The sequence below is a fragment of the Cebus imitator genome, unplaced genomic scaffold (genome assembly GCF_001604975.1).
Source record: "Cebus imitator isolate Cc_AM_T3 unplaced genomic scaffold, Cebus_imitator-1.0 Scaffold12, whole genome shotgun sequence".
Taxonomy (NCBI): Eukaryota; Metazoa; Chordata; class Mammalia; order Primates; family Cebidae; genus Cebus; species Cebus imitator.
The window spans coordinates 3987472-4009625 of NW_016107327.1; positions in this window are offsets into that span (position 1 = coordinate 3987472).

A 22154-nucleotide genomic window follows, 5' to 3' on the forward strand; every position below is an offset into this window, starting at 1 on the left:
CACCACACCCGTTGCATCATTTATAACCCTTACTGTTTACTTTTCTATCCCATTAGACTAAAATCTCTTTGTGGCCAGAGGCAATATGTTCGTTTTCTAGGACTGCCATAATAAATACCACAAGGTGCATGGCTTAAACACAAGCACTTGTTGTCGATTTTCATGTCAATATTGGAGGCTAGAAGTCTGAGATCAACCCGGCAGTAGGGTTGGTTCCTTCTGAGGAGTGGGAAGAAGAGTCAGTCTCATGCCTCTCCTGCAGCATCTGGTGGTTTGCTGGCAATCTTTGGCATTCTGGCTTTTAGAAAGATCACCCCAATCTTAGCTTCGATCGTCACCTGGAATTCTCCCTGTGTGTTTATATGGTCTTCCTTCTGTATGTACCTGCTCCAACATTTCCTCTTTTCAAAAACACGCTAGTCATATTGGACTAGGGGCCCACCACTTTAGTCTGGCCTCATCCTGATTTAAGTAATGACATCTGCAACAACCTATTTCCAAATAAGTTCACATCCTGAGGTATTGGGGCTTAAGACTTCATGTGAGGTTTTTTGGGGGGAGGATACAATTCAACCATAACAGGCAGAATCATGTTCAATATTGTATATTTAATTTATTTAAATACTGCCTTGCAGTTGGCCCTTTATCTGCTCAGAGTTAAACATAATATTATTTCAAAAGGTATAATAGAAATTGCTTTATGATGGTTTATGCATTTTTAAAATTTCTAATTGAAATAGTATAATTTTCTACATAGTGTAGCTCTAAACAGTGTAGGTCTTGGAATGAACATAACAACCAATTGAGACAATCAGGGAGTATTACTTTCCTCCCTAGTCTTCGACATAAGAGCTCTTCAGTAAATCCAAACCTCCATGGCATCCCCACCAAGCAGATTATAAGGCTTAATAACCCTCAGTATCACCAAGTTCTCTTTGTCATGAAATCCCCCAGGCTTCAGATTAAGTTGCTTCCTTTTGTGTCTGGCTTCATGAAAACAAAGAGCAGTTGGCCAATGTGTTTAACAGAAGAAACTTTATCTACCTGACAAACTTTATTAGGTTTCCTCTTTACATTTTATCTACTAAACGATAATCTAACATTCACATAGGTTCTATTTTCACTCTTCATTGTTTCTGTGGCTTTTGCAAAACTGCTCCAGGATTTTCTGACACTCCTAGTTATCTCAGAACCAGAGATAAATTTCCAGGCAGGATGTAAGAAAATAAACTGGTTGGAGTTTGAGGAGCAAGATGAATACAGAGCTTTAAACAGTGGGGCAATTACTTATATTTGGGACACACATGCCATATACATTTGCCCAAGTAGAAAACATAATATTGACTACAAAGTGTGCATGTGGGCTGGATGTACCAAAGCCGCCCACAAAGGCACTGTACTGGCTTCCTGCTTGCTATTTTGTCTTCCATTCTTATTTCCCCTCTGTCCAGTTATCATGATCTCATTACTTGCTCATTTAACCTATAATGCACCTGGATAGTCAGAAAACAAAAGCTTTCTTCCAGTATCTCATTCCCCACATCCAATCCTTGGAATGAGAAGGTCAGAGTTTCTAAAGGGCCATTTATGGGTGGTGTATTAGTCCGGGTTCTCTAGACGAACAGAACTAATACGATAGATACGGGAGTTTATTAGGAAAATTGACTCACACGATCATAAGGTGAAGTCCCACAATAGGGCATCTGCAAGCTGAGGAACCAGGAAGCCAGTATGAGTCCCAAAAAACCTCAAAAGTAGAGAAGCCGAGAATGCAGCCTGTAGTCTGTGGCTGAAGGCCTGAGAGCCCCTGGCAAATCACTGGTGTAAGTCCAAGAGTCCAAAGCTGAAGAGCTTGTAGTTTGATGTTCAAGAGTAGGAAGCATCCAGCACAGGAGAAAGATGGAGGCCAGAAGACTCAGCCAGTCTAGTCTTTCCACGTTCCTCTGCCTGCTTCTATCTGGCCGTGCTGAGAGCTGATTAGATGGTGCACACCCAGATTGAGGGTGGGTCTTTTCCCAGTCCAGTGACTCAAATGTTAATCTCCATTAGCAACATGTCACAGACACTCCCAGGAACAATAGTTTGCATCCTTCAATCCAATCAAGTTGACACTCAACATTAACCAACACAGGTAGGATCATGAGAAATTGAACTGATAGAAGAGCATTTGAAGTCAATGTGTTTCAGGAGATTTGGGATAACTAGACACCAGGAAGAAGAAATGGGTTTATTGGTCTCAGAAATAGCTGAGACCAGCCTCCAGATACCCAGCTTCCATGTGAAGGTCCCTGAGAAGCCGGGGGCGGGGGTTGTAACAGGAATGCAGGTGGTGGTGGTGGTGGGAACAAAACACTTAAATTATCCTGAGGAGGTGAGGGAAATTTGTGTGAAAGTAACACAGCCACCCATCTTCAAGCACCATAGGTAAAAAAAGATGGGCTTTCTTCAGCTATTCTGGACCATGTGTGCACCACAGGAAATGCAAACATTTGTGAGATGAGGAAAGACCAGTCTCAAAAACAGCTAAGGTAGAACTTACTGCCATCCTAGTGGGATAGTTTCTTTACTCTTTATTCTTTTTCATTTCCTTTTTTTTTTTTTTTCCAGAGACTCACTCTATTGCCTAGGCTGGAATGAACTACCATGATTATAGCTCACTGCAGCCTCAACTTCCCAGGCTCAAGGGAATCTCCCACCTCAACCTCTTGAGTAGCTTGGACTACAAGTGTGCATCACCATGCCCGGCCAATTAAAAAAATTTTTTTTTTTTTCCTGGAGATGAGGTCTTGCTAGGTTGATGAGGCTGGTCTTGAACTCCTGGCCCATGTTCAAGAGGCCTTTCATCTTGGCCTCCCAAAGTGCTGGGTTACAGGCATGAGCCACCATGCCAGGCCCCCACTACTGGGATGGTTTCTAAACATAGAGCATTTGATTTAAGGAAAGAGAAGAAAGTAACTTTTCTTTTTCTTCTTCTTTTTGTTAACATCTAGCATTGCAGGATAGGATTTATGTCTATTAGTCAGCGTTTTCTTTTTCATCACCATGGTTACCGATGATGATGATGATGATGATGATAGCTAGTATTCATCAAACTATTGCTATGTGACAGACACTAAGCTAAATGCTTTACATGGATCAATTTTACTTTCACAGTAGTTACTACTGTTAATCCCTTTTTACAGGTAGAAAATTGAGGCTGAAGAGTTTATGTAATTTCTTAACATTTACAAAGCAATTAAGCACAAGAGCTACATGAACTTGGACTCCCCATTTACCTCACCCTGTTCTGATGAAACTCTATGTGTTATGCTGTCTCTCTATTGATCAAAGTGTTGACAAATGAATATGCATCCAGAAGGAGGCCTGGATAATAATTTATCTCTTTGTTTTCACCCTAACTCTGAATTTGTGATTCTTGATTAATGGATACTTAATGAATTGAAAGAGAATTGGAAATAATTTTGCAAAGAAAGGAGGAAATAGCTTTAAGATATATGAAAAGAAGGACAAATACAGAGATTGTTTGTACTGATAAAACAAGGTATCTGTAAGTACATGTTGACAAATCATAAATTGTATTATAGCTCTCATTATTCCTGTATTCCTTGCTCTTTTCTAAGACATCATGTAATTTTCTCCTATTGCATTTCAGGTTTCTGTATATTATACCAGGAACTCTTAACACTGTGGTGGAATGAGCTGGTGAGGACTGCTCCTTGCAAAGGAATAAAACCGAAATTAAAATCTCTCTTTTTTATGTTTCTTTCTCTCTTTCTCGCTCTCTCTTTCTCAAACTTGACACAAGAAGAAAAATCAACAGGTGCTAGAAATGAAATGGAAACTCAAAAACAATGCCATTCTGATCTAGTAGAGGATCAGTTAGTGAATATTTTCTGTAAAGGACCAGATAGCAAATACTTTAGGCTTTTGAGGCCATATGGTCTATGTTATAACTGTTATAGCCCAGAAGAAGTAATAGACAATATGTATATGAATGAATGTAGCTGTGTAACAATAAAACTTTATTCACAGAAATAGGGAGCAGGCCATAGAGTGTTGACTACTGTAGTAAAATAGCAAATTCCACATAAGCCCTGGAGTAGGGTCTGGGGATTGGGATGTCAGTGCCCACTGATATGGTTTGGCTCTGGGTCTCCACACAAATCTCATCTTGAATTGTAATCCCCACGTGTTGAGGGAGGGAACTGGATCATGGGGGCGGGTTCCCCTATGTTTTTCTCCTGATAGTGAGTGAATTCTCATGAGGTCTGATAGTTTAAAAGCGGCATTTTCCCCTGCTCTTTCTCTCTCTCCTTCCGCCTTGTGAAGAAGGTAGTTGCTTCTCCTTTGCCTTCTGCCATAATTGTTAAGTTTCCTGAGGCCTCCCCAGCCACGTCGAACTGTGGGTACATTAAAACTCTTTCCTTATAAATTACCCAGTCTCATGCAGTTCTTTATACCAGTATAAAAATGGACTAATACACCAACATGGGGATGGGATACTAAGCTTTGGGCCAAGATGAGGTCTGGAACAAGAACTGAGACAGTTGCTTAAATCTGAGTCTTCTAAAATCCTAAACCACTAAGTAGAAGAAAAACACGTTTTTTTTTGAGTCAGTGTCTTGCTCTGTCACCCAGGCTAGAGTGCAGTGGTGCAGTCTTGGCTAACTGCAACCTCCACCTCCCAGACTCAAGCTGTCCTCCCACCTGAGCCTCCTAAGTAGCTGGAACAACAGGTGCACACTACCACACCCAGCAAATTTTTGTGTTTGTTGTAAAGGTGGGGTTTCCTCATCTTGGCCAGGCTGGTCTCAAACTCCTGAGCTCAAGTGATAGGTCCTCCTTGGCCTCCCACAGTGGTGGGATTATAGCCATGGGCTACTGTGCCTGGCCCTTTCTTCTCTTTCTTATTCCATTGATTTGTTTGGAAAACCAGTTCATTGCACAGGAAACTAAAATACTTCACCCACTGGCCTAGGGAAATAGCAAAGAGACTCTGGGTGACTGACACTCAAGGACCTTGGTTGAAAACAATACTAATAGCCTATACACTTCAAGCAGAAAAGAATATCAAAGAGGCCCAGAAAGCTGGAATGTGGAGCTCCTAGCCAGGTATAATGGCCAACCTAGTATAGGATGTCACTATAATCCTCAAGACCGGCTAGAAGTTCCACCTCTGTCTCTTCTCCTGGGGCCTCTGCCATCATGTTTGCCAGAATCTTTATCCTCCTCTCACAGTGACTTCTTCCCATCTCTCCTTCCCAGAGTCAAAATATCTCATTGTTGAAATCCTCACTACTGGGAGTCTAGAGACATGAATTTTCTTTTTCTACCTTGTAAAGGAGGAGCTTTAAATGTGAGGAATGAATGCAATGTAACGAGGTTTTTTAAAGATGTTGGTTAGCCACAAATAATTAGAATCTATGCTATGATAATTTTGTGTGTGTGTTGTGAGAATTTTAAAATTCTAGCCTGTGCCACATTTGTGAGAGCATTCTGTTATACTTCCTAAGGAAAAAAGGTGTTTACACTTTTAAGCTGGGCCCCCCTTTTTTTTTTACTACCTGGTAGAGGTAGTAAAACTCCCCAAGTGTCTAAACATGTATTTTAGGTATTAATGTATTGATATATATGAATATATTTGAATTCAAACAAGATCCACAACTTGCTTTTGGTTCCTTTTTAAGTCTCTGTCATTCTATAACCCTCATCCCCTCAGTTTCTTTTCATTCCTTTGATATGTTCTAGAAACCAGTTCACACAGGAATACTCCATTTTGCATTCCAGTGGGCATTTTCTTCCAATGTTCTTAACTTGTTTATCTTCTATATTCCCTGTAAGTTGGTAGTATGATCTAGAGAATCATTTTATTCACAATTCAGTTTTCGTTTAGATAAGAGGGCTCCATTCCTACTGTGTTACAAAACAAGGCACAGATGATCTGGCTCTTCCCCCTTCAGTAACGCCAAGATAAATTATGGGGTTAAGGTTGTCTTGGCTCATTCATCCATTATCAATTTACCAATCATCATTTCACATGATAGTTTTAATATTTATGACAATCATTGTCTATATCCATTATTTATTTCATTATGGGTTTCAAAATAGTTATTTTCTAAGTCTACAGTTCTTTGTGCATTTTAAAGAACACTCTATCACCAACTGTGTGAAATACAATTTGTATAGAAAGGCAAACCTTTGATTGATTTTATAGTTTTCATAGTGAGTTGGTACTCTAGTGAACTCCTGTGATAACTATTTTAGTCCATTTGAGTAGCTATAATGAAATACTTTAGACTGGTAGTTTATAAACAACAGAAACATATTAATCATAGTTCTGGAGGCTAAGGAATCCAGGGTTAAGATGCTGGCAGATTCAGTATCTGATGGGTGCTTACTCTCTGCTTCATAAATAATGCCTTGCTGCATCTTCACAAGGTCAAAAGAACAGAGGATAGGAAGCTCCCTTGAGCCTCTTTCATAAGGGCACAAATCCAGTTCATAAGCACGGAACTCAAATGACATCATCACTTCCTAAGGCTCCACCTCTTAATACTATCAAATTGAAACCTGGGGAGACACACACATTCAGACTGTAGCAACAATCAGTGTGTTTGTTTAAAAAAAATTTTAGTATCATTATTATTTAACAAATTTTTAATATTACTCTAAATGTATAGATTTCTAAAAAAGTATTTAATTTGCTTCAATATGTTTGTTTTGTCTTTGCTCAAATTGTGCCAGCTTTTGGCTGGTGAATACTCCTCTATATTGGCCCTATGATCTTGTTACTCTTTGATAGCTTTCTTGCTTTGTAGCCTAATAAGATATCTCCAGCTCATTTTTTACATTTTGTTTGCAAGACCTAGAATAAGGAATTTTTCCAAGAAGCTCTGGTTCTTCATAGTGGAAAGTGAAATTTAGAGTTTTGGGTGATGATAAAGTTCATTGCTACTGGGGTATATTCCTTCTTGGTCTTTTCAATGAACAGAGCAACAAAACACAATTATTTAAAGGAAAAATAATGCATTTATATTGATATTTCTAATTTTAAAAATGCCTTTTTTAAGCTGAGGATTTCATGTGTATTATATTTTAAAAGATGTTGCATTTTCCCAGATAATTACAGTTGACTCAGGAAACAAACAAATGGGAAGAGACAAGGGTATAGGAACTTAAGATTTTAGAATAGGAACCCCAGGGATTTGGAGCTTATGCTTCTGAGGAAGAGACTTTATTAGCATCTCTGCAATTGGCCTTACTGGGCCAACTGTAGCTTCCCAGGGGACACACTGGTCCTTATGTCAGTGTCTCTAGTTACTTTGTCCAAAGCTAGCATAAAATGTCATTAAAAATTAACAACTAAATGCTTTTGCCTATCTCATTTTCTTTCCCTGATAAGCATTTTGGTTAGTAAGCATTTGGTTGCCTTAAGGCTCAAGGAATTCTTTCTTGGTCTTTAAAGTCCAGGAATTTTATTAGATAATATTTTAGTGTCTCATCTGTTTTTTCCAGATATCCATTTGCCCTTTCAATAGTTAATCTGTTTTTTAAAAAAATGGTTTTTGATAAATTTTTCTCAATTTGAGTATTTGTTCTGTATCGTGGCTTGGATTTCCTCTTTAGAAACCTTTTTATACATGTGTTGGCTCTTCTTTGTCAACTATATTTGTCACCTTCTCAAGTGCTTCTTAACCTTTTTTTTAAATTCCAAATTTGTGTTATCTTAGCTTTCTACTTGCTTTAAAGTATTGTGTGTTTTCTTGGTTTCCTCTGTGAGAATTCTAGCTCAGGCTTCATTTCCGAAATACTTTTTTCTTTTATTTAGAATTCTTAGGTTCTCACCTTATATCTAAGTTTTCTAATCCTAACTTGTTTTGTTATTTAATTTTAAAAATTACATTTTAAAATTTATTTTTGCTTGTTTGTAATAGTTATAGTTTTCACCTGTTTAATGGCCATATATTTCTGGAATACTTTTAATATATATAAGGACATTCTACTCATTATTTATTTTTTCATTTGATGCAATTCTGTTTATTGCTTATTTTTGTGTACTATTGGATTTACTGAACGTTTAAGAGACCAGGTGGGTCAGGTAAACTGCTGGCTTCATGGATCTAAAACTTCACTTTATTTTTGTCAGGTGTTTATAAATTCAAAGCTCAGTAAATATGACTCTGTTTTTTCTGAGATATTCTGTCTCTTTCTTCCTCTCCTACTTTTATTTGTATTTTCCTTTAACTTTTACTTTTATTTATTGTGACTTGCTTACTTTGGAGGTAATTCCTACCAGCTTCTCCTCAGGGTTTTTTGTTTGTTTGTTTTTTGTTTTTTAACCGAAAAGGGATTTTATCTTTAGTTATATGATCCCATTTTCCCAGAGTGCCTGCCCACTCAGAGCCATGCCTAATAATTACCTATGAGTGTTCAAAACCCTTCTAATTTCATTTTGGCCTCTCATACTTCCCAATAAATATCTACTGACAATTTAGATATTCTCTCTTAACAGTTTATTGACAGTTTAGGGGTTCTCTATTGACAGTCTATTGACAGTTTAAGGGTTCCTTATTAATAGTATTAAAGAGTTCAGCTGTTTTCTCATTTTCAAGTCCAGCAGATAGCTTATTGCTTTCCTCTGTTATCTTCCACATAAATGCTGATAGCATGTTTTATTCAGCTGTTCTTCTATTTTGTGAATTGTGGGAATGCTTTATCACTTAATCTTGTTGTAAATGTTGCCTGTGCATTTTTGGTTTTATATTCCTAGTTGTGCTGTTCTTTTTTCTGAGGGTATTTGGGAAGCATATTTACTTGTTCCTTATTTTTTGCTTATATTACTGGTGCTTTTCTCTTATGCTGAAATCTTGGTTCATAATGTCAAAAGATGAAGTTATAATAATTTACTTTAAAGAAATTAATTTCCTTTATTTGCAGTTCTTGAATCAGGCAACACTTCATTTCATTACATAGAATAAGAGTTCCAATAAGCTGAGCAGAGAGGCAATTGGCTTTATAGTCAGAAGAGAGCTGAAGAAAGCAGACAATGAGCAAAGTGTAGATTGGTCATTTCAAAGTTATTTGCTTTGTAAGACAGACACAGGGAAACAGAACAATAGAAAAATAACTAAATAGTTAACATCAGCTTGCTTTAAAATCATTTTATTTTTCTTGGTGTGGGTTAGTGCAGAGGAAAGTTTATTATTATGTCCACTGACACTGACCTGCTTGAGAAGTGTGTCTATTATCTCTCTTCTGATTTTCCAGGAGGTCAGATAACAACTTAGTTTTGGTTTGGTGATGTGGAACTTTAGTATAAGTGACTTCATTTTGGCTTTTAGTCTGATCTCTTGGAGCTCAGTCCAAAACAATGGGCTCTGATAAATTTTTATTTAACAATAACAACATTGTGAAATAAACAACAGTGTTAAATAAACATCGTTATGCTATATTTACTTACTTAAATCTACCTTTTGGTCTTTGTGTCTGCTTTTTTCAGCCCTTTTCTGTCTATAAAACCAATCCCTTCTGCTGAGCTCATTGCAACACTTATTCTATTTAATGAAATGAAGTGTTGCCTAACTCTAGAACTGTTGTGATTGGTAAATAGCAACATTAATGTACTACTTTATCTTGGCACATATTTATAATGGCTCCAAAGTAGGATATAACTACAGCATTCAAAGTTTAAGACTTCCTTGCATTTATTACTTGTCTTAGAATTAGGGTGATCAGCTTGTTTTGGTTTGCTGGAACTTTCCTGGTTTTAGCACTAAAAGTCCAGTGTCTTAGGAAACCCCTCAAGCTCATGTAAAGCCTGGATGATTTGTCAGTCTGTGTGTGCCACTAGAGATATATGGTCAAAAACACTCTGGTTAATATTCACTTGAACTTATTTGGTTTTAAGTATGGCATGCCAATTATTAGGTAACTTGTTTTATGGCTTTTACTTGTAGAGAATGCACATATTTCCAATTAAAGTAAAATAAAGAAAAGAATGTTAAAAACACTTCTGTAACAAAGGGTCATTCACATTTTGTTCATAGCCTATGCACATTTTTTTCTATTGGTTTGTTGGCGTTTTTCTTCTCAATGTTTAGACGGTCTTTGTGTAGTAGGAATATTAACCCTTTGTGGCATAAGTGAAAAATAACTTTTATTTTGCAATTTTTTAATTGGCTAGTGAAAGTTTTTCTTTTTAATTTTTATATAATTTACTTTTGAAATTTGAGTCACAGTTTAAGCAGCTTTCCTTACTTTCAGTTTTTATGTAGGAATTTGCTCATTTTTTCACTAGTTTTTAAGTAACTTCCTTTTTTGCATTTGGACATCTAATTTTACATTTTTATTAACATTTTAAATTGTTTTGTTAGAAACCCTTTATTAATGTTTTATTCTCAATTTATTTTTGAAACTCTACTTCCATTGTTGATTTATATACTTTAATTCCAGTGTTGATTTATCAGTATTTTATAGGCTGTTCATTGATTTCTGTTTCACTTCTTATGTGGTTAAGTTGCTAGGTACATAAAAAGATCAAGAGTGTTAAAACTTTCTGGTGAAAAACGTTATCTTTTATGACTACATAGCCATTCTCTTTATTACCTTAAAGTTTATTTTCAGTATAGATTAAACAGACCTATTTTCTATTTACTATATTTTTTCTTTCTTTATATTCATATCATTAAATTTCAAATATATCTCTTATATGGTACATATAACTGGATTTATATGTTATACACACACACACACACACACACACACACACACACACACGTATATTTTATTGCACTTTAGGTTCTGGGATACATGTGCAGAACATGCAGGATTGTTGCATAGGTACATACATTGCAATGTGGTTTGCTGCCTCCATCACCCTGTCCCCTATATCTGGCATTTCTCCCCATGTTATCCCTCCCCAACCTGCCTACTCCCCTCTGTCCCTCCCCTATCCCCCTCAACAAACCCAAGTGTGTGATGCTCCCTTCCCTCTGTCCATGTGTTCTCATTATTCAACACCTGCCTATGAGTGAGAACATGCGGTGTTTGATTTCCTTTTCTTGTGTCAGATTGCTGAGAATGATGGTTTCCATATTCATCCATGTCCCTACAAAGAACACAAACTCATTATTTTTTCTGGCTGCATAGTATTCCATGGCATATATGTGCCACATTTTCCTTATCCGGTCTATCATCGATGGGCATTAGGGTTGGTTCCAGGTCTTTCCTGTTGTAAGCAATACCGTAATGAACATACATGTGCATGTGTCTTTATAATAGAATGATTTATAATCCTTTGGATATATAACCAGTAATGGGAATGCTGGGTCAAATGGAATTTCTATTTCTAGGTCCTTGAGGAATCACCACACTGTCTTCCACAATGGTATTTTAGTCATGAAGCCCTTGCCTATGCCTACATCCTGAACGGTTTTGTCTAGGTTTTCTTCTAGGGTTTTTATGGTGTAAGGTCTTATGTTTAAGTCTTTAATCCATCTGGAGTTAATTTTAGTGTAAGGTTTCAGGAAGGGGTCCAGTTTCTGCTTTCTGCACACTGCTAGCCAGTTTTCCCAACACCATTTATTAAACAGGGAAACCTTTCCCATTGCTTGTTTTTGTCAGGTTTGTCAAAGATCAGATGATTGTAGATGTGTGGTGTTGCCTTCAAAGCCTCTGTTCTGTTCCATTAGTCTATATTTCTGTTTTGGTACCAGTACCATGCTGTTTTGATTATTGTAGCCTTGTAGTATAGTTTGAAGTCAGGTAGCGTGATGCCTCCAGCATTGTTCTTTTTGCTTAGAATTGTCTTGGCTATGTGGGCTCTCTTCTCATTCCATATGAAGTGTAAGTGTTTTTTTTCCAGTTCTGTGAAGAGGGTCATAGGTAGCTTGATGGTGATAGCATTGAATCTGTAAATTACATTGGGCAGTATGCCATTTTCATGATATTGATTCTTTCTAACCATGAGCATGGAATGTTTCTCCATCTGTTTGTGTCCTCTTTTACTTCATTGAGCAGTGGTTTGTAGTTCTCCTTGAAAAGGTCCTTTACATCCTTTGTTAGTTGTATTCCTAAGTATTTTATTCTCTTATTAGCAATTGTGAATGGGAGTTCGCTCTTGATTTGGCGCTCTTTTAGTCTGTTATTGGTATATAGCAATGCTTGTGATTTTTGCACATTGATTTTGTATCCTGAGACTTTGCTGAAGTTGCTTATCAGTTTAAGGAGATTTTGGGCTGAGATGATGATGGGACCTTCTAAATATACAATCATGTCATCTAAAAATAGAGACAATTTGACTTCCTCCTTTCCTAATTGAATATGGTTTATTTCTTTTCCTTGCCTGATTGCTCTGGCTAGAACTTCCAATACTATATTGAATAGGAGTGGTGAGAGAGGGCATCCTTCTCTAGTGCCAGATATCAAAGGAAATGCATCCAGTTTTTGCCCATTCAGTATGATATTGGCTATGGTTTTGTCATAAATAGCTTTTATTATTTTGAGATACATTCCAACAATACCTAGAATATTGAGAGTTTTTAGCATAAAGGGCTGTTAAATTTTGTCAAAGGGCTCCTCTGCATCAATTGAGATAATCATGTGGTTTTTGTCTTTGGTTTTCTTTATGTGGTGGATTACTTTTATGGACTTGCATATGTTGAACCAACATTGCATCCCCAGGATGAAGCCTACTTGATCGTGATGGATAAGCTTTTTGATGTACTGTTGCAATCGGTTTGCCAGTATTTTATTGAAGATTTTTACAATCTATGTTCATTATGGATATTGGCCTGAAGTTTTCTTTTCTTTTTTTTTTTTTTTGAGTTTCTGCCGGGTTTTGGTATCAGGATGATGTTGGTCTCATAAAATGATTTGGGAAGGATTCCCTCTTTTTGGATTGTTTGGAGTAGCTTCAGAAGGAGTGGTACCAGCTCCTCTTTGTACATCTGGTAGAATTCGGCTGTGAACCCATCTGGACCTGGGCTTTTTTTGGTTGGTAGGCTATTAATTGCTGCCTCAACTTAGACCAATAACAGGTCTATTCAGGGTTTCGACTTCTTCCTGGATTAGGCTTGGGAGGGTGCAAGTGTCCAGGAATTTATCCATTTCTTCCAGGTTTACTGGTTTATGTGCATAGAGTTGTAATCTCTGATGGTAGTTTGTATTTCTGTGGAATTTCTGGTGATTTTTCCAATTCAGGAAGCATAGCATAAACTACTACTTAGTAAGGTATGGGTTGAAGAACATTACTTTTGTAGCTCACAATTCATTAAAATGGAAGGGATTTCATGAATGCAAAGCATTCCATAAGACCTTACTAAACCAACCAGTTGTGAAAACAAACAAACCAAGACACAACAAAGTAACAGTACAAGAGCAAACCAAGACATGGGAAGTCCCTGTGACTGCTTCTCAAAAAGAGAAAGAAGAGGAGCATTTGAGCAATAGGCACCCTAAACTAATTTCTTAATGGATGAGGAACTTGAGGTCCAGAGAGATGAAGTGATCACTCAAGTCCCAGGCACTGGTCAACAGCAATGCATGACATTGAAGAGCATTCTTGTGAGACTCAAAATATGTTGGTCTACAACTGACATTATGAGATGGTCCAGCATATCTTGTTTGGACCATGGAGACAGTGGACTGAGTGATAGTTGTCTCCCTATTATTGTCACAGTTAGCTATCCACAGCTACAAGTTCTACATCCCAAATTCAACCAACTGTGAATCGAAAATATTTAGGAAAAATAAAACAATCAAAATAACAAAACAACAATGAAAACTAATACAAATTTAAAATACAATATGATATAACAACTATTTGAATAGCATTTACATTGTATTAGGTATTATAAGTAATCTAGAGATGATTTAAAGTTAATGGGAGGATGTACATAGGTTATATGCAAATACTATGCCATTTGCAATAAGGGACTTGAGCATCCATGAATTTTGGTATTTGTTGGGGGTCTTGGAACCAATGCCCCATGGGTTGGAGGAATTGGAGGGATGACTGTGTTTCACGTTCCTACTCCACAGCAGCAAGAGTGAGGGGCATCATCAAGGCTTGGGGAGTCTGACAGATGGATACCACCAGCAGTCATGAAGAAAAGAGTAATGTTTCCTCAAGCAGAAGTTTTCTGATTTGGGCCCTGAGTATCACACGTTTCAGCAAGGGGAGGTTAATCTCACCCTTCGCTCTTCCCCCTTTGATCTCACCCTCGTCTCTCTCTGCACCTGCTCTCCTTGTGGGCTCCACCCTGGACATCTTCTCCGTTTGCCACACTGGATCTGGTGGGGTTGTGGCATTGAGCTTTCCATGTCCATGATGATTAGCTGCCCAGGAAAATGAAGAAAATGAAAACAGAAACTGCTTGGGAACTTTGCTGAACTCAATAAGCTCTGTAACCTTTTCTGGACCTCCCCAGTGCTCACAGAACAGCTCTTCTGACCTTTGAAGCAGCATTTTTGTCATCACTCAAGAAAGACGCCCAGCCTCCTGCCAACACTTTAGGAATGTGTTCCTGGCTTCCTGTCTGCCACCTCCAGAGGCTGGTACATTTGTCAACAGGTGTGATGATCAGTGCCTTCATTATACACATTTGGTTTCAGTGGGGGACACAGTTACCACCTCAATCTGCCATTTCTGCTGGTTACCTGCTTTATTGCCCCTTGGCCTTATTTCCTTCCATAAAAGAGACATTATTGTGGCTGCCCCCAAAAGTCATATTTTTGGGGTCATCTGTTTTATCTCTATAAATTAGATTCTGAAAAGATGAGGGGCAATCATAATGAAAAATTGCCCTTACTGAAAACTTTAATCCTTTTGAAATCAGGGTCCTCCAGGTCCACAGAATAAAGAAGAAAATTTTCAAGTTTTCTCCTCTGTGTGCTCCCTATTTCTCTCAGCATTTTTGGCTCCTTGATACTTTGCAGCCAGTTTCTTATAGAAGATAATGTAAGCTGGCCAGGTGCGGTGGCTCACGCCTATAATCCCAGCACTTTGGGAGGATGAGGCAGGAGGATCACCTGAAGTCAGGAGTTGAAGACCACCCTGGCCAACATGGTGAAACCCTGTCTCTACTAAAAACACAAAAATTAGCCTAGGTGTGGTGGCGAGTGCCTATAACCCCAGCTACTTGGGAGGCTGAGGCAGGAGAATCACTTGAACCCGGGAGGTGGAAGTTCAAGTGGGCAGAGATCACTCCACTGCACTCCAGCCTGGGTGACAAAAGTGAGACTCTGTCTCTAAATAAAATAAATAAATAAAATAAGCTAAGCTTTTAACCTACATTCTTCATAGCTTTTTGTTTGTTTGCTGGATACTATGAAACGGATTAAAGAGAAAGAAAATGTAAGATTTATAACATTTAAAAATGATTATATAACCATATCTATGTAAAATTACATGATGTTTAAATAAAACAGTGTTAATACCTTACATGAGCACATTCATGCCAACTTTCTTCACGCGCTGCTTTACAGAAGAGAGAGAGGAATAGGAGGCAACCCAAACAATCAAGCATCACAAACTGCACACAGGCTTCTCATCCTTATTCAGAGCACAATATCAACATTTATTTTTGCTCTGTGGCAGGTTTCAGCTGGCTGCTGAGAATGAGAAAATAGCTTTATAACCCAGGAGTTTTACTCACCACTGAACTCAGTTCATAAGTCTGCAGGAAACTCTACATACCTTGGAGGATAAATGCCTCCTAAAATTCTTAGGAAAGAATTTGGGAGAGTTAGGGCTCAGGGAATTTGGGGATAGCCACGAAATTGTCCCTAGATGATATCTGGTTAGAACACGCTTATCTGCGATAGGGGTCTAATTATTAGCAACCAGCATTTCCTTGGGAAATAGCCATATAAGTCCTCTCATTCTGAGAAAGACTGCTGCTTTTCCAAATAAGAGAATTCCCCTTTACTCTCGGGGTCAAAGAGAGATGGAAGCTTCTCTAGTCTGGACGCTTCCTACCAAGACGAACCTGAAGCTTAGGTAAATGAGAGAGGGGAGCCAGCAGCTCCCAACACTATCACAAATGCAAAAGAACACTTTGAGCAGAATTAAATTGTTTTCTAAAACATATATAGCTTTTCTTCCTAAGAACACTATGATTATAATAAAATCTTCATGTATCTGTGGACACTCCTAATATTTGCAAGCTTATGTCATGGTGGGGGGACAAGATGAATTTTCAGAACCATCACATAGCCATCATCATCTGAGGTGGGGCATTAGGAGCAGTTGGCTGTAAGAGCCACACGATTTGCCATCCTTGCCATTCTACTCTTTGTAGCAGACTGAAAACAGGCACAGTGCTTGGAATGACTGAACTGAGTAAAGATGGGTAGAATTGCATGTTTTCCATATTTAGGTTTCAACATATTCCTATGTCTAAATTGGTATCAGCAAGGGAAGTTTTCCTGCTGAAAGAGATTGTTGTTCTTTAAGGCTTAAACTTTTTGTTACTTCATGGTATTCAGACGGAATTCATTTCAAAAAAGACTCTCATTATTACTTTGCAGGGGTTTGTTCATTACAGATTCAGTTCTGAGGTTCAGGGCAAGGTATTTGCAAATTGCTACTCATAATGCAAAACTAACCCCCCAAGAAGCTGATTTTTTTTCACAGTTTCTATTTTATGATATAGGATTATGTTGATTTCATGAACATTTTAAAAAGAAAGTTCTTTCCTGCTGAGTAACACTGCTCAGTAAAAACCCAGGAAAGATGAGGCTTCCTAATTAGACACTCAGATGAGGACTCCTAGCACAGTGGAAGAAAGTTGAGAAAAAAAAATAAAGAAAATAAGTTTCTAAACAGTACTTGATGATAATCCTTTTAGGGTTACAAAATGTTCCTTTTCTTTCTCTTTTCTGTTGGAGCTCACTGAAACACTAGTTAGACTTGTGGTAAATGAAATAACACTGTTCGTTCAGGCCAAAAGACAAGAGCTCCTCTGCAAGGTAAGAAGTTTCTCTTTCAATTAAAGTACTCAGCAAGTGCATAACATTTTGCCAGAGATATTGTGAAGAGGTTGAATAGATGCCCTTTAAGGTTCCTGAAAACTCTGAAATTCTATAGATCTATAAAATCTGTTAGTGTTTCCTACTGCCAAGAGAGAAAAGAGAGGGAAATAATATTTTGGGGCATCTACTAAGTGGCAGTTGTCAATATAAAGCACACGGCTACCCACAGCTGGTGTTGGCAATTTTAATATAGTTTTACAAAAGTAACAGCAAATTTCTTAAATTTATATGTTTAAAAACATTTTCTGCTGGGAATGGTGGCTCATGCCTGTAATCCCAGCACTTCGGGAGGCAGAGGTAGGCAGATCACGAGTTCAGGAGTTCAAGACTAGCCTGGCCAAATGGTGAAACCCCATCTCTACTAAAAATACAAAAATTAGCCAGGCATGGTGGCATGTGCCTGTAGACTCAGCTACTCTGGAGGCTGAGGCAGGAGAATTGCTTGAACACGGAAGGCAGAGGTTGCAGTGAGCCGAGATCATGCCACTGCACTCCAGCCTGGGCAACAGAGTGAGACTCTGTAAAAAAAAAAAAAAAAAAAAATACACCTATACTGTTATTTGATTCTTCTATCAGCCAATGAGGTGGGAGAGCAGATGTCTCCATTCTCATTTTGTAGGTAGGGATATGCAGCAGAGAGCTGCGTGACTGGCTTTACACACAGAGCTAGTCATTGAGGGTTTATCTAGAGGCAAACGGTGACCAATAATCACAATCTACTAGGTTGCCAACATCAGTAACTGCTGCAAAAATAAGAAGCTGGCTGAACCAATTCCCAGTATCTTTCTCACCTGATAAATGAAGAGAAATAATAACCGTCCAATCTACTTTAAAAGTGTTTTGAGCATAAACAATATCCAGAAGAGAAGCAATGATTTTGATGCAGTTTTTAAAATAACATGTGGGTGTGCGGGTATAAGGTACAAGGGTTGAACCATAAGAGTAGCAACTCTACAATAGTATTTCGCTGCAGATTTCAGTGTGCCAATGCGGTCTTATTCACAAGTTAAAAGTTTCTATTTGTTGAATTTGTTCATTTGGTCTCTGCTAATTAAATTGACATCCTCTGAGTGTAGAAAGATAGAAAGGATAAGGGTAATTTTTAAAAGGTCATAGTTCTATAGTAATTCACTAGCAATGTGGTAGATTTTTGTTTTGTCTCTATACACAAACTTTTAAAAATAGTTTAATGATATTATTTTTAATTTAGTAGTTTTCTGTTTGAAATATAAATTGCATAGTTTTAAAAAAGCTAATTTATTATGGCCATATATAATTTCATCAGAGATTAGCCATTTGCTGATTAATATGCATTTAGGTTAAAAAAAAACATAACGAATGTTTATTGGGCCCCTTCTATGTGCTAGACACATTTTAAATTAAAAGTGGATATTATTCTCCTTTTTAGTTTTTTAATGAGAAAACAGCCTTAGGTGGGGCAAAGCCAGAATTCGGACCATTCATAAAATTTGCCTTTTCTAGCTGTTGGGGCTCAGAATATGATACCCCAATGTATGGCACCTTGGCATACTGAGTACTTTAAGCCAAAGGAAACAGAGAAAACTGCAGAAGCAGAAGGTCTCTGACCTTCTCCTGCCTCCTTTCTCTTAGAGATCCTTATGTGACAGGTGTCTTGCCCTTTATGTGTCAGAAAGCAATGAAGACAGAGGCACAGAGAAGAATCTGAACAAACAACCCCCCCAGTTTATTACCATTAAGTTATTCCCTTTTTTGCCCAAATATATACTTTATGTGACCCTCTATTTTTCATCAAACCTAAGCATAAAAATTTACAGTTGTCTTTGGGTCTTTGGGTCTTCATTTCTAAAGGCTCTGTGTTGTGTAGAATTTATAAAATGTATTAAATAAATTTGTTTTGCTTGTTCTTTATTAACCTGTCTTTTTTTAGAGGAATATCAGCCAAGAACCTTGGGATGGGTGATGAGATGATATTATTCCCCTGCTCCCTACCACATAACCCATGTCAATTGCTATAACATAACTTTTTAAATAAAGCATTTGTCTTGTCTAAAACTATCTGCACTCACTATGGTAGTTTAAGATTCAAATAAATTGAGCATAAGGGTTTTTGTTTGTTTCTGTGATTGTATTCTATTTAAATTTAAATCTAAGATTTTTTATTTAAAATTAAATCTAAGAATTAAGATTCCAAGAAAATAAGAAATTGCTTTGGTAACCCAAATAAAACAGGTTTAAACTCTAAGAATACCTAGGGCAGGATCTGGCCTCAAGCAGTTGATTGACATTTGGAGTTCAGTAGAGTTGGGTTCTCAATGGAGTATGGGATCCTATGAAAAGCTAGGACCTTCACTAACTTTATTTCCTCCTTGAACTTGAGGGTAGCTGTAGGTTTCATAGTGTTTTAATTTATAATGTATTAGTGCTTCTAGGTCTAAAAGAGAAATGAAGGATAAAAGTTCTAACATGGAAAATGAACCAAGGAATGCATTCCACAAAGGCTAATAAATGTACCTTTTAAAAAAAACATAGAAAAATTAGTTAATTTAAGTGATCACATCTGTGATTCAAAATACATCTGGCCTTACAGAAAACAGCTGGGTACAGAAGCCAAGCTAGTGAAGGCTGAATACATTGTGGCAGAGAGATAATTGGTCTCAGAAGTAAAGATTTCCAAATACGCAGCTATTCAACATTATTTCAAGGAGTGTCTCTGGAGGAAGATTGATCTTGACATGCCATTCTTCTTTCTGTGGTGTCCTCTGACTGTGCATGAAGACAATGACAGTTAGCAGGGGAGCTGGAGAGGAAAGCTCCTGGAGCATTTGCAGAAGAATCATCTTGTGGCAGACAGACTCAAGTCGGTCATTATGTGGACTCTGTTTCCGTCCATTGTCTTCAAAGTAAGCCCTGACTCTCAGTAGAAGAGTAAGACCATTTGAAGAGGCATCAGATTGACTGGGTAAGGGCTGAACATTTAGCTAGTCCTTCGTGCCAACAGTTCTTAATTCACAGGCTTGGGAGACCTGGAAAATGGAGTGATTATTGTCAATGTTAGATTTTTGATGTTCCCAGGAGTGAGTTTTGTGCACTGAAAAGTTTATTCAGAGGTAACTTATTTTAACTATTAATATTCACTTTAGTAGAGCCATTCACTTAAAATCTGAGGTTTCTGAACATGTAAATCTTAATATTTTATGTCTGACACTGGTCAATTTTTGTAGGGCCCTTGATTCATGTTTGATAGTATTTACAAACTGAAATCATTAACGTCCTGTAAATATTTTAAGCTGCATGTGTAAATTTAATATTACTGACTTTCTTTTTAAGTAGTCTCATTTAACAAACTTTCTCAAATTCTTAAATAATTATTATAAGTACAATAAATTTACCTTCTGAATAAGGTGAATGTTAAGATCCTTTAAATCATTGGTTCTCAAAGTGTGGTTTCTGGACCAGCAGCATTACTACCACCTGCGATTTGTTAGCAATGCAAATTATCAGGCTTCCTCCCAGATCCACTGAATAGGAAACTGGAGATTGGGTCTTAGCCAGCTGTGTTTTAGCAAGCTTTCTAGGTGATTCTGATGTATGCTAAGGATTGGAGACCAATGAATTAATTGTTCCAATACTATATGCAGCCCAGGCTGAAGTGCAGTAGAGCAATCAGGGCTCACTGCAGCCTCAACCTCCTGGGCTCATGGGATCCTTCCACCTTGACCTACCGAGTTGCTGGGATTGGGGCATGAGCCACCATTTCTGGCCCACTTATAATATTTCAAGTTAATTGCACAAGTCTAAATCAAATCCTTAATTACACATTTTCTATCCTAATCATAAGTATTATGTGTTGGAACATCCCAATGTATCAAATCTTTTATGCATATTCAATACCTAAATTATCTCACATGAATATCTCTGAATCTAACATAAAAATGTAAATATTAAGAGGTATAATGTACTTATTTTTTTCTTAAAAAGATGTGCCCACTAAGAAAACAATTGTGGTGTTGTCTATTAAACAAATTACATTCTAAATTAGTGCCTTAGCTCCAGGAGGCTGCTAATAGCCTGAGATTTTGTTGGGTGCAAGGTCTGGAACTGGTGACATGAAGGTCCCTTTTATAGTCACTGATCCACAGAACCCAACATTTAATAAGAGTGTGTGGTCCTCTTTCCCAACTGTCTTGAGTGTAAGATGCCTCATTCCTTGATTTATTTTTTTAGAGCTGAGTATTCAGTCTGGGGTGCAGTGGTGGAATCATAGCTCACTGCAACCTCCAACTCCTGGGATCAAGCAATCCTCCCACCTCAGCATACCGAAATGCTGGGATTATAGGAAGCAGCCACTGTGCCTGGCTCATTTCTTGATTTTTAAGGAAAATTAGAGTACACAGGCTTCACTCAACTAAACCACCTCCCTAGCTTTTGTTAATTAATTTATTACTTTCTTCCATTCTGAATTCATTTATTGCTCTTCGTGTCAGGGTAACAACTGATCTCCATATTTAAATGACTTCTAGTAGAGTTCACACAAAGCTGTATGATTCTTCAAGGACTATTTCCATGACAATGAATGGGACCTATGAGACCTTATGCACCCTACGGGTGGTCAGTGAATCATAAGTATTTGGTTTTATGCTTATAACTACAATTACCTTTCAGTTGAGTGGATGCAGTTGTACTCATAAAATATGGCATTTTCAAGTGTTACTGATTTTACAGTAGTTTTTTTGTCATTCTGTATTATTTTCATCTCTGGGTGTTAAAAATACAGCTGTATATGAGTATTCACAAAATTGTTTTCTGTTAACAGTCCTCACTTGGAAACCACCACTATAAGCAAATGGATAGGTACTCTGTGAAGTGCATTTAGCCATTTGTCTTACTAATTGTGATCCAAAAGCAACATATTTGCAGCCACAATAATGCATGCAGTGCACAGAGACTGCAAATATATGCATTTCTGTATGATATACAGGCCTAAAGATGATACTGCTAACCTAGCATCATCAAGAGGATATATTTGGAATGAATTTTCTTTTCTTTTTTTTTTTTTTCCACCCTGGCTTTTACTGAGTAGGTAATTACAGTAGTGTTCTCAAGCTGGCTCACACCTGTGAGGTCAGCCGGGGCCTAGT